The following is a 12,232-nucleotide window of genomic DNA, read 5'->3' on the forward strand; positions in this document are numbered from 1 at the left end:
TTTCCCTTTAATGTTCGTGATACATTTTAAATTTTTGTTATCTGACAAGAGTCTAGCTCTTATTTCTAAAATGACCCTCTAATCTAGAAATCCCGTTGATTCATTCGTCAGACCAAATGAGCATGCTCATGTAATCAGTAAACCAAAGAAAAGTTGCTCTGTGCATGTGCAGTATTGTTGAATTTTTAGATACTAGATTCAAAAAGCTACAAATACCTCCTGTGTCGTATTTTCGTGTATTTGATTTCACCGAGTGGCCATCTGAAAAACAGCTTTTGATATCTTTTGGCAACCAAAACATGCAGGTTGAACATTTTATTTGCTTTTTTGTAGGAGTAGGTAAAGAAATTTTTTCTCAAGAATGGGTGTCATTAAAATTTAAGATACATAACATCGTTAAACACCAGAAAACTTCAGCCCTCCGAGCCCATGCTATTTATAAAGACCTAATGCAGCAAAATGACCCACAATACAGCAACATACTGCGCATGGTGGTGGAATTGATGTTTTCTCTGTCTGGGAGTACTGCAGCTGTTGAAAGGGGCTTTTCGGCAATTAACTTACAAAAAAAAGCACATTACGTACTGGTCTTAAACGAGAAGCGTTAAACGCAAATATGAACATCTACATAAATGGAAAACCCCTTTCAGATTTCTGTGCAGAAACCTAAGTAAATCATTGGCTTGATTGTGGAACTGGCAAACGTCATATTTGATTCATTTAAAAAACACAGTACCCTCGGATAAATTGACATTCCAGATAACTTGACTTTTGTCATTTAAATTATTTCTTAAAAGAAAGAAAATGTTTCATACAAGAAATACTAGGTTACTATTCGTAACCTAGTATTTCTTTTATTACTGTATAATGTAATCCTAGTATTTGTAATTCTAGTAACTACTAATTCATTGTGCAATTTATATAAATGTTTGTAATAAATAAGAGGAAATTATATTTTTATTTATTTAGAAGCGACGGGTACATCTTTGGACAAGCCGTCCATGAGGGAAGGGTAAAATTGTAGTCACTACATTTAAAAAAAAGTTGTTGTTAACTACAATTGTAATAAAGTAGTTAACTACAAAGAAAATGTAGATTTACCGGCCACTGGTTTCGATCATAGTGTAATGTAAAGGTCAAAAAAGTAACGGTTCTCGACAGTAATGCACTATTGTAATAATACGCTATGCATGATTCCACACCCTCCCAAACAATACATTATTACAATCGTTTTGTGACAGTTGACAAATGCAATATCAGTTCATCGCATTTGTTGTAATCACCCATTCAAGTAACGCACTCTGAATATTGAGCGGTTGTAGCTGATTTAAATAGGAAGTTTAATGGGTTCAAAAAGTTCATTTCTCTTTAATGTGTTACCATAGAATCCGACCAAAGAATATTAAACAATTGTGTCCGTGATTCTACCTTGTTATGCAAAGTTTGGGTGAAAAAAGTAGTAGTTCACTCAAAAACTGTTCTCCCGATTTCGTTCGAAGTTTTGGGTTTTGTCATTTAAAATTACTTGCGTACTAACTTTTGCCAAATAACATTACTTGCATTTGTGAACATTGAGTAAAACACAGACAGATTTGTAACTTTAATCCATAATCATGCTATAACACGTGGTCTTAATGGTTAAAAAAAACCCCTTAAATATGTAGTGAATATTTAAAGTTAAAAAAATCAAACATGAAAATAAATATAATTTTTTCCCGACGATCCATAAATATGAAGGGGTGGGTGGGGGAGCCATAATCTAGAAAATAGGGTCCGAATAGTGTCATCTGGTGGGCAGTTTAAAGTTTTATCCCTTTCATTTGATTTCATTTATTTATCTTCTTCACTGTGTCTTTGAAACTACCCTGAATAGTGCATTATTTGATAAAATTTCCTTGAGGAACGGATTATGTTTTTGATGAAAATTCTTCCGTAAAGTAGGTTTTTTGCTGAGAGTTTCCCTGAAGTGTGGATTATTGGATGGATTTCTTCCTGAATAGAATGGATTATTTGACAAAATCCTTTTTGAAGAATACATTATTAGATAAAATTCTTCTTGAAGAAAGGCTAATTTGATAAAATTATTCTAGATGAGGATTATTTGATAAAATGGGAAGGTGAATAATTTGATAAAATTCCCTTGAAATGTAGATTGTTTGATAAAGCTTACCCTGAAGAGTCGATTATTCGATAACTCTCCCTCTAAAAGTTTGGATTCTTTGTTAAAACTTGCCCGGATGAGGGATTTATTTGATTAAATCCTATAAAAGGGTTACTTGGTGAGCTTATTTTATAAAATTCTTTCTCAAGTGTTGATTGTTAGCTAAAAATTTCACTGATGATGGAATTATTTGGGCCGATTCCTTATGAATGATAGATAATTTGATGAAAAAGGATTTTTTCCTGAGTAATGGATTATTTGTTTAAAAAACCAAAAAACTGAAGAGGGTGATTTCTTGATAAAATTCCTTTTTATACATCGCTGAGTGTCAGTAAAACATGATGTTCTCAAAACCTGAAAACGAGCCTTTTATTTTCATCTTCATTTTCTGTGGTTAATAACTCGTGGAAAAAGTGATCTAGAACTCTGTTGACCTCGATAAATAATTATAATAATAAAAAAGAAAACGTTTAACAAGTTTCGTGCTTTCATCATTTTATTACTATTATATTTTTTTATTCGTGCGCCTACTCTTCTGATTTAGCCATCTTCACAATATATTATTCACTAAGGAGAAAAGAAAAAAAAAATTTTTTTTTTTGGATAACCCGTTTTCCAAGACCTACACGACTGGACCTTCTCCCCTTTTGTGTACATCTCTTGGGCGTCCATCTCAAATAAGGCGTTCGATAAATTTAGAAGCGTTGAACTGTGTTGGCGTCCAAGATTACTTTTTAAATTTATTTCTTGTACGTATTTATTACAGCTCTTTTTCTGGTCAAGTAAATGAGGGGGGGGGGAGCAAATTTGGAATGTATATGTTACCGTGAATGATCGACATCAAGAGAATGTCGACTTTCACCGGTGAATGTCATCAATCACATAGTCACTTTGGTGAATGTGAAAAATATGTGTTATATCCGATTTGACATTAATTTATTCATTGATATTGTTATATTTATTCGATATATTATTCGATTGAATGTCAACCATCACTTTGGTGAATGTTCGATATATGTGTTATATCCGATTTGACATTAATTTATTCATTGATATTGTTATATTTATTCGATATATTATTCGATTGAATGTCAACCATCACTTTGGTGAATGTGAAAAATATGTGTTGTATCCGATTTGATATTAATTTATTCATTGATATTATTTTATTTATTCGATATTTTAATATCGGCTGAGGATAGATTAAGAGAAACATCAATGTTCGGAGTACCGGTTAAATGCATACTGAGCAGTGTCACTTGACCTTAAGAAAACATTGATGTAGGGCATACCGGGCAGTGGCACTTAACTACGCCTTGTATACAGGGTTATCCATAATTCCCTCCGGGCTTCCGAAGCGCTATAGTAAAAAAAGAAGACGAATATGAAAAAAAGAAACATATGAAATTATTCAAGTTTTACTTACATACATTACAGGTGTTCTATGTGTGAACCCTTGGTCACACGGCATGCGATAGTCCAGTTCCTACCGAAAGGGAATGATGAATAACTCTGTATATTTCGAGCATTTACCAAAGCGATTGCCAACATTCTAGGGTGGAAGTAAACAACCACTCATTACGGTTATTCCCAGTAACATATATATTTTGTACGGGGGATTCTCTAGCCTTGGCAATTAGGGAAACGATTCGAAATATTTTGGTCTTTTTAAAATAAGCCATAAATGAAAAGGGAAGAAAAGGAGATTCTATGGATTGATTATGAAAATTTTAACGAAGTGGAGGACATATTCTACAATGTTTTTATATTACAGTTTCAGTTCATACACTCTTTCAGGAACCCGCCGTGTCTTTGTCCGGTACAACTTTCTGAAGTTTTCCAGAATTTGATTGTACCGGATGCAAGATTACTGAAACGGCAAACGTGCAGCTCTAGTCCTTTTACTCCAAACTGCTTCCCTATGGGGAGAGGATTATTGCCTTTCTTTCGCTGGTTTAAAAGTGTTGGAAGTGCGTCGTTTTCCCTTCACCTGATGTTTAAAGTAAAGGGAAATCACCCGTTATACTTTAATCTCGCATTGTTTACGCCGATGTTCTATAAGGCGAAGTGCCATTGCCGGTGTTCCTTACACTTTTTGATAGTATCGAGCAATAGTCTGGTATTCCTTACACCGAAATGAAGAATTTTTTTATTTTGTATTATTATCAAAGTTTGACAAACTTCGAAGTGTTGAAATGAGTTAAAATGCATTTTGCTAACTGAAAAGGAAAGTTTTAATTGCAATTTTCAAATTCTAAAATGCAAAATAAATTCTGTTTGCAACATCTATTTCAGGAAAAAGGCGTTCCCTAACTTTCTCCATCTGTAAAATTTATCTCCCATAGGGACGCAGTTTGGAATTTAAGGACTGCCGCTGCACGCGTGTTCGTTCGTAATCTAATGTATCGGATAGAATAGGTAGCTCAATTCGTCTCATTCAATTTTTTTTCTCTTGTTTGATTCTGTTGGTCTCATTCGATTAACCCACCGGTGGATTAGCAAATGGGCGAATGTTTCTCCCCCAATACACTATTTCCCAATTTAATAATATGGAAAAACCAGTTTTGCTATGTGGATTAGACTGCAGGATAAAATAAGACTTTTTACGTGCAGAACCGTTAAGCAAAGAAAAATACATTGGAAACAATTATTCACATATCTGTAACAAATTAAATTGCGTAAATAGGTACGAAATTTTTTGATAAAACCGACATAACTTCTAAACTGTTAACCTGATCTTAGTAAAAAATTAAATCGAAAATAATACTTTATATATTTAGATAGTTGTTACTTCTTCCCTTATTTGCCATAACCGCCGACACGTGAGATCGTCTAACTTTATTTCATTTAGCTATGAGGAAGACGGTTTATTACAGCTTCGAACTTTTCCCCCGGGTTTTGTCGATTTGTGAGCGATTTTTACTGCATTTAACAGAAAAAAATATAGGAGAGAGTGGGGTAAGTCGTGTGAGACTGTGTATCTCGATCAAGTCGAAATTCTGTTTTGCGTACAAAGTAAGTGAAAATAAGAGATTTTACAAAAATCCGTGAGTAAAAACGCTATCGTAGTGGATTATCATTTTTACTTTGACCACAAAATCGAAACAAATTTATGTAAACTAACTCTTTTAAAGCTGTGGCATAAGATTTAAGTACTAAAACATCAATTGATGTTTCACGTAGAGCAAAGGTCAACGCTGCATCAATTAATGTTTGTCCCCTTCACCTTCAATGGGTTGGATTGGTGTCCAATTCCAGCCTATATACGTTTTTTAAGACATCACAAAACTTATTTTCACCTGCAGTATTCATATCTATCTTCTATATTATATAAAACGCTAATACGTACGTAGTACGTATGTATGTATGTATGTATCAATAAAACCGATGATATTTCTTTTCTCGCGCTGGCAACAGTTTTCATTTTTAATTGATTGGATTCGGCGCGCAAGAGCACGTAGTGAGCAACCAGATAACAATAACCAGAGTGAGCATTATCAGGTTGTTCAATTCAGATTCATGCACTAAAAACATGACAATATTTAATTTAAACTCAATTGGGTATAATATGAAAAAAACACAACTACTTCGATTTAGTAGGAACAACATATGACGCAATGCTAAACGAATGGAATTTAGTTGTTGTTTATTTAGTTATTGTTATTAGTAGTTGTTGTTATTTGTTTTAGTTGTTGTTGTTTATTTAGTTGTATTTAATTTCAATAACTTTTCTTTTTAATGCAATAAAATCTGGCGAGTTTCTTCGTTTGTTTATTTGTGGCTTGAAGTTAGGCTCTTAGAAAATGCCGTTCATGGGTTAAATTTAGTAGGAACAACACAACCTGTGACGTAGGCTATATTATACCCAATTAGGAATTAATTAATTAATTGAAGTGGGAATGCTTTAAAAGGCCGCTGTTGAATTGATATTTTTCTACTGGGAGCTACCTAAACGTTTTTTAAACGTCTAAGTGTTTGTGTTGAATGCATTGAATTTTTTGTTATATTTCGCGTTTATTTATGCATTGAATTTTCACGCTTTAAAATGCAGAATATTAGTGAAGCAATATTTGATAATTTATTTTGCTAATATGTTTCTTATTTAGCTAATGTTTTGATTTTTTCACCATGTACAATCTAAATAGCTAATATACTTTTTTAAAAGCCAATAAGAACATTGGTAGAATTCTTCTACATAAGTACAATACTATGTCTTTGATGATAAAATACTATGTCTTTGATGATAATATATTATGTCTTTGTGCTAGAACATTGTGTACATTGGCGAGCGAGCGCAGCGAGCCATGGTTCACGGCGTGAACCACATAGGATTGCGTAGCAATTCTCGGGGGCTGGCGAGCGTTAGCGAGCAGGGGGCGGAGCCTCCTAGTTTATATTAAAATATCTACTGCCAAAACGGTAATTATGAATTAGTTAAAATAAAAAAGATCATCCAATTACTTTGAATTAACATTATTTAAATACATTAAAAATGGACTCTGGTCAAAATAAAAATAAGAAACTCAGTCTTGAAAACAATCAACTCCAAGAAATTCCAAAATTATCATCTGCTTTTTGTTTATTTGATTTCGATGTGCTGCTTTTTTTATTAAGGCTCAGGTTAGCCTGATTACTTTATGATTCTTGCAGCACTTTACTTGTGATTTTGGTGTTGAAATTGATCTAGATAAAATGATACGAACTTAAAAAACCTAAAACTACGCCTTTTTTTCCCAATGTGTGAAAAGTAGAAGAAATAAACTTTTGACTGGCATTGTAATCGAATTACAATTTGCCTAGTATTCTGTAATTGGCTTTGAGAGTAACATGCATGATCTGTATAAATTTATGACATATACATACTAACTGTGATAATAAATGTTATTCATATCTCTAGAATTACAATAGAAAATGTTATTCATCTCCACTGATTCTTTGAAAATTTCAAAGTCATTCTTTCTCACAGTTTTCAATAATTTTTAATAACTTCAGCACGACAAATTCCTACTTTTTGGTTACATTTCTGCGGTCAGTAGAGTTGCTAATATAGTATTTTTTACTATAAGTTTATTAGTTAATAGTTCTCTAAATAATCATTAAATGCTAGTTTCTTTTTATTTTCCTCCTACTCTCTGTACAATTTTCTACGCAACTTTTGTAATTTTTCTAAGTCTAATTGATTTCATCCACAAACAGAAAAATAAATCTTGAAATATTTAAGTAATGAAATTGTACCAAATGTTGGCTAATATAATGGCACTGGATCTCAAAAGTTATATTATAAAATAAATTTGTTAGTTTTTTTTCTTAGGTTTTTTTTTCCTCCGTTGTTTGTAAAATGAAATGAATACAATTGTATCAGTAGCTGTTTTACACGATTTCGATATCTTCTTTCTTATAGTGTTTTTTTTTCTTAGAAAATTCTTCTATTCTGTCAAAACTTTTTTTAAAAATATAATTGACGTGCTGTCTATTGTGATGCTAATTAACGGCTTTTCAACTCTCTTCACTGATTTAGAATGTTTAGTTTTTACTTTTCGAACCAACAACCGATTAACTCATTTTCTTCTCCATTGGATTTGCATTTCACATTTACATTAAACTAATTTGTTTCACTTTTCCGTTTTCTGATTCATATGATAATTTTATGGTTCAGTTTTTTAAAAAAATTCCTTTTATTTGGGTTTTTCCGCTCTGGGCGTATCCATGCATAGTGTTGACTTCCTCCCTGTGGGCGTGGTCGTTTGTGGAAAAAAAATTAGCGGGACCCGTTTAACTTATTGTGCGAAGCTGCAGTCAATATTACAAATTTCATCCGTTATATCGCATTCAGTGGAATGATTATTGTGAACTATTTATAAAAATGAATCTTTTCTATTCACTAAGGCCATGTTTAGTGGTTGGAAATACTTCCGTGTGCGTTCGCTTTATTTTTGGCACTTTTATGGCACTTCGATGCATAATTATTAGTTTGTTTATGTTCTACATGGTCTCATGCCTGACTTTATGTTAAGTAACAAATATACAGTGAAAGAATTGAAATCTTTGAGAAAAAATCTTTGCGTGTAAGAATATACAACTAGGAGGCTCCGCCCCCTGCTTGCTAACGCTTGCCAACCCCCGAGAATTGCTACGCAATCCTATGTGGTTCACGCCGTGAACCATGGCTCGCTGCGCTCGCTCGCCAATGAACACAATGTTCTAGCACAAAGACATAATATATTATCATCAAAGACATAGTATTTTATCATCAAAGACACAGTATTGTACTTATGTAGAAGAATTCTACCAATGTTCTTATTGGCTTTTAAAAAAGTATATTAGCTATTTAGATTGTACATGGTGAAAAAATCAAAACATTAGCTAAATAAGAAACATATTAGCAAAATAAATTATCAAATATTGCTTCACTAATATTCTACATTTTAAAGCGTGAAAATTCAATGCGTAAATAAACGCGAAATATTAAAAAAATTCAATGCATTCAATACAAACACTTAAACGTTTTTTAGACGTTTAGGTAGCTCCCAGTAGAAAAATATCAATTCAACAGCGGCCTTTTAAAGCATTCTCACTTCAATTAATTAATTAATTCCTAATTGAGTTTAAATTAAATATTGTCATGTTTTTAGTGCATGAATCTGAATTGAACAACCTGATAATGCTCACTCTGGTTATTGTTATCTGGTTGCTCACTACGTGCTCTTGCGCGCCGAATGCAATCAATTAAAAATGAAAACTGTTGCCAGCGCGAGAAAAGAAATATCATTGGTTTTATTGATACATACATACATACGTACGTATTAGCGTTTTATATAATATAGAAGATAAATTTTCAAACCTATTATTGCTAACAGGAAACCCTAATTAAGAGTGATCTATGCATGCAAAACATCTGTATGTAATATTGGTAGCATATCCTCCTGTGACCCACTATATTAGTGAAGATTTGCTATTACTTAAAAAGTAATATTTTAAGATCTATCTGTATGACTTTGCAAAACGACTGTCTTAGTAAAACAAATTGTAATTGGATTTAGTCTCGTTAATCGAATTTTTTTAAATGGATTATTAAAGTTATTAGAAATTTGATTCAACTAACTATTTAAACAGTTTTATAACAAATAAATAGCTTTTTATTTGAGTCTAGTGAGTTTTGTCTTGGAGACGAATGTTTGAAGAAATAGAGTGAAGGAAAGACCATCTTTATGGAGCGACACGGAATTCTTTCCATTGACTATGTGTAAAGGAAAACCTTTAGGAGAGAGAGCATCTCACCCAGTGACCGGGCAAATTTCTGCACCAAACACAAAAAAATATCAAAACAAAAAATTGAACAAAACAAATAAGATCAAAATATTTGCGATAGACTCTTATTTGGCGGGCTCTTTCTGACGTTAGCAACGTTTCAGTCAGAGTGCACCGATGATTTACTTTTAGAGTTGAAAGTTAAATTAGAAAAAAACAAGCATCTCAAATAAACAAACCTCTTCTCATCTTTAAAAGCTAACTCATTTTTATTATATAAAAATTTAAAGCAAGCTTAAACAAAAAAGTATAATTGTTTATTTATTTAAAATAGTTCTATCACTCATAATTGGTAAATTTGTTTTTACATATAATTATATCAGTTGGTATCATGTTTATAGATGCTATATTTAATTCATAGATCGGCCTTTTCATGGCGCCAACAGAAGTGTCATTTATGCACCAAGAGAATGTCAGAGACTAAAATTAAAATCGTATGCGAAAAATCATGTACCTTCGATAACAGTTTTGAGGTCAATGGAGGTAACCTCTGAGTACCATCAACGACCCTTTTAATGTGGAACAGAGAGGGGTCGTTCCCGAGAGGCTTCACTCTACTATAAAAGTATCCTAAAATGTGCAAAAAATGCTAAAAAAAAAGAGGAAATGTATCATTTTTATTGAGAAATTAAGGAAAAGTTAAGCTTTATTAATTGAATTGAGTTTTAAAAAAATTTTATCACATGCATTTCTTTCTACTGAACTACATATTTCCAAGTACAAAATCCTGTTTTCTGCATTATTACAAGCTCTGAGGAGGTTCTAATTGTCGATGCATAAAAGCGCATAAATTAAACTAAAAAAAAAAATGTTTGTGTTTTTCGCAAGTAGATCTCTTACACTACAACTTAAGAAGAAGAAAAGCACTTTTATGAGACTTCCGATTCGAATATAAATATTATTATGTTTTGGTAGACAAAAGTGAATCTTGTTTCTAAAAAAATAAAATATGTTAACGATACAATTGTGCTATCACTTTTTTCATAAAAGTAACTCATGTTTTAAAAAAATTAGACATTATTGGATTAATAAAATTTTTAGTTCGAAATAAATGTATCGTTCAAAGTCTTTAATTGGGCAAAATAAATTTGATTTTTGAATTTATGTGGCTCTCTAACAGTTCAATCAAACACAAGTTCAAAAACTGTAAATTAAATGTGCGATAAATGATAATTTAAATTATTATCTCAATATTCAATATTATATTTTTGATCACTGACTGATAATAAATATTTGTCTTAATAACTTTCTTAAGATCGAAAACTTTGTTTCTTTTTTCAACGTTTAAGGTTTTTGAATAAACCAGAGTCGCAGTCTAGCAAATGCTTTGGGCTGCGACTCCTGCAAAACTTTTTTCGACTCAGACTCCAACCAGGTCGTAGCAAACGATAGATTCGGAAGGGGGGGGTGAGAGGATAAACGCAAATTTACCCGACTCAAATTCGCTTTAAACTTAAACCCAAGTTATAGTCATTTTGAAAAACCTCGGACTTTTCTAATTTTTTCATATCTTATATTTAATTAGTATTTTTTTTTTAAAATTCATTTTAAACGATATATTGCTATTGATAGTAAAAAATAAAAAATATATGGTATGAAACTCCCGAGTTTTTCTCGTTAATAACTTAAAACTTCGAACATTTCTGCATAAAAATAATGCATCAATAAATAAACTGTAAATGATGTAGAAAATATATATTTTGCTTAAAAAAATACTTACTATTCTCAATAAATCAATGTGATTTGAAGAATTAATGTGAAATGGGAATAAAAAAGAAATACTGTTTTGAGTTATGACGTACGGAAAACAGATCCTTTACGAAAATCAAATTCGTAAAAAACGCGAAGTAGTTCTGCTTACACGCATTAATCCAATGCGGAGACAATAAGTTATAACGCATAATTTTCTATAGAATTTTTTTTTTAAATAAGTTAATTTCAATATAGGCCTAGGTAGCAGAAAAAATAATAATGGTCAAATATTTTCTTCTGTCTGCCAGTTAATTATTTGAAGAAAAAAAATTATCCCGAATGTCTGACCGAAAAAAAATATATCGATTCACCTATTAATAGGCCGACTTTTCTTTTTAATGCAGCTGCTTTGACCGAGAAAAGCGAAAAGAAACTCGTCGTCCGTTCTCAAAAGTGTTTTTAGTCTGCTTCCTTGCTATTTTTTTAAAATGAATTATCAGAAACAAGAGCCAACTGAAAAAGAAACTCAATAGGGTTATCTGTCATTGGGCCGACTAGAGTAACTTTGGTAGGGCAGACCTTGCACCTCACCGCTTACTTCGTCCCTGACTCAAACTATGATTCAATCCATTTCAAGCCTAATATAGTTTGTTAAAAATATGAGTCTTATTTAACAAATTAATCTCTATGTTTGTAAAAAAAAAATAAAAAAAAAATGCTGTCAAGCAGCGTGGAATTGTATAAGTATTTTATTTATATTTATTTGTAGCTGTTTTGAGACGTTGAATGTTTGAGATCGCATTGAGAGTTAATGAGCATTTTAATGTGTCGCAAGAAGAAAAATCTGCCCAGGTAGTCTCGTAAAGACAAATGACGTAATTTGTTTGTCAATTTCGTCACGAGACATTGCAAAGAGGCAGACTGCCTCATTAACGTTTCAGGTGCCCGCCTCAGTTGGTAACACGACAGTCGGATTTATAGTTCAATAAAGTTCTCTGTTTTTGGAATTTTTTTACTTTCTCTTGTCTCTTTTGATAAGATGAAGTGTTGCCAAAGAAAAGAAGTTAAAGT

At 32.0% G+C, this 12,232-nt stretch overlaps 1 protein-coding gene across 4 annotated transcripts in view; it reads left to right on the plus strand.

The window, feature by feature from the left end:
* LOC107439236 (protein phosphatase 1 regulatory subunit 16A) overlaps positions 1-12,232 on the plus strand; it is an 88,297-nt gene that overhangs the window by 37,867 nt on the left and 38,198 nt on the right. The gene's annotated exons all lie outside the window — the stretch shown is intronic.

This window comes from Parasteatoda tepidariorum, chromosome 4 (assembly GCF_982258835.1).
Source record: "Parasteatoda tepidariorum strain Cologne lab strain chromosome 4, Ptep-v5.0, whole genome shotgun sequence".
Classification (NCBI taxonomy): domain Eukaryota; kingdom Metazoa; phylum Arthropoda; class Arachnida; order Araneae; family Theridiidae; genus Parasteatoda; species Parasteatoda tepidariorum.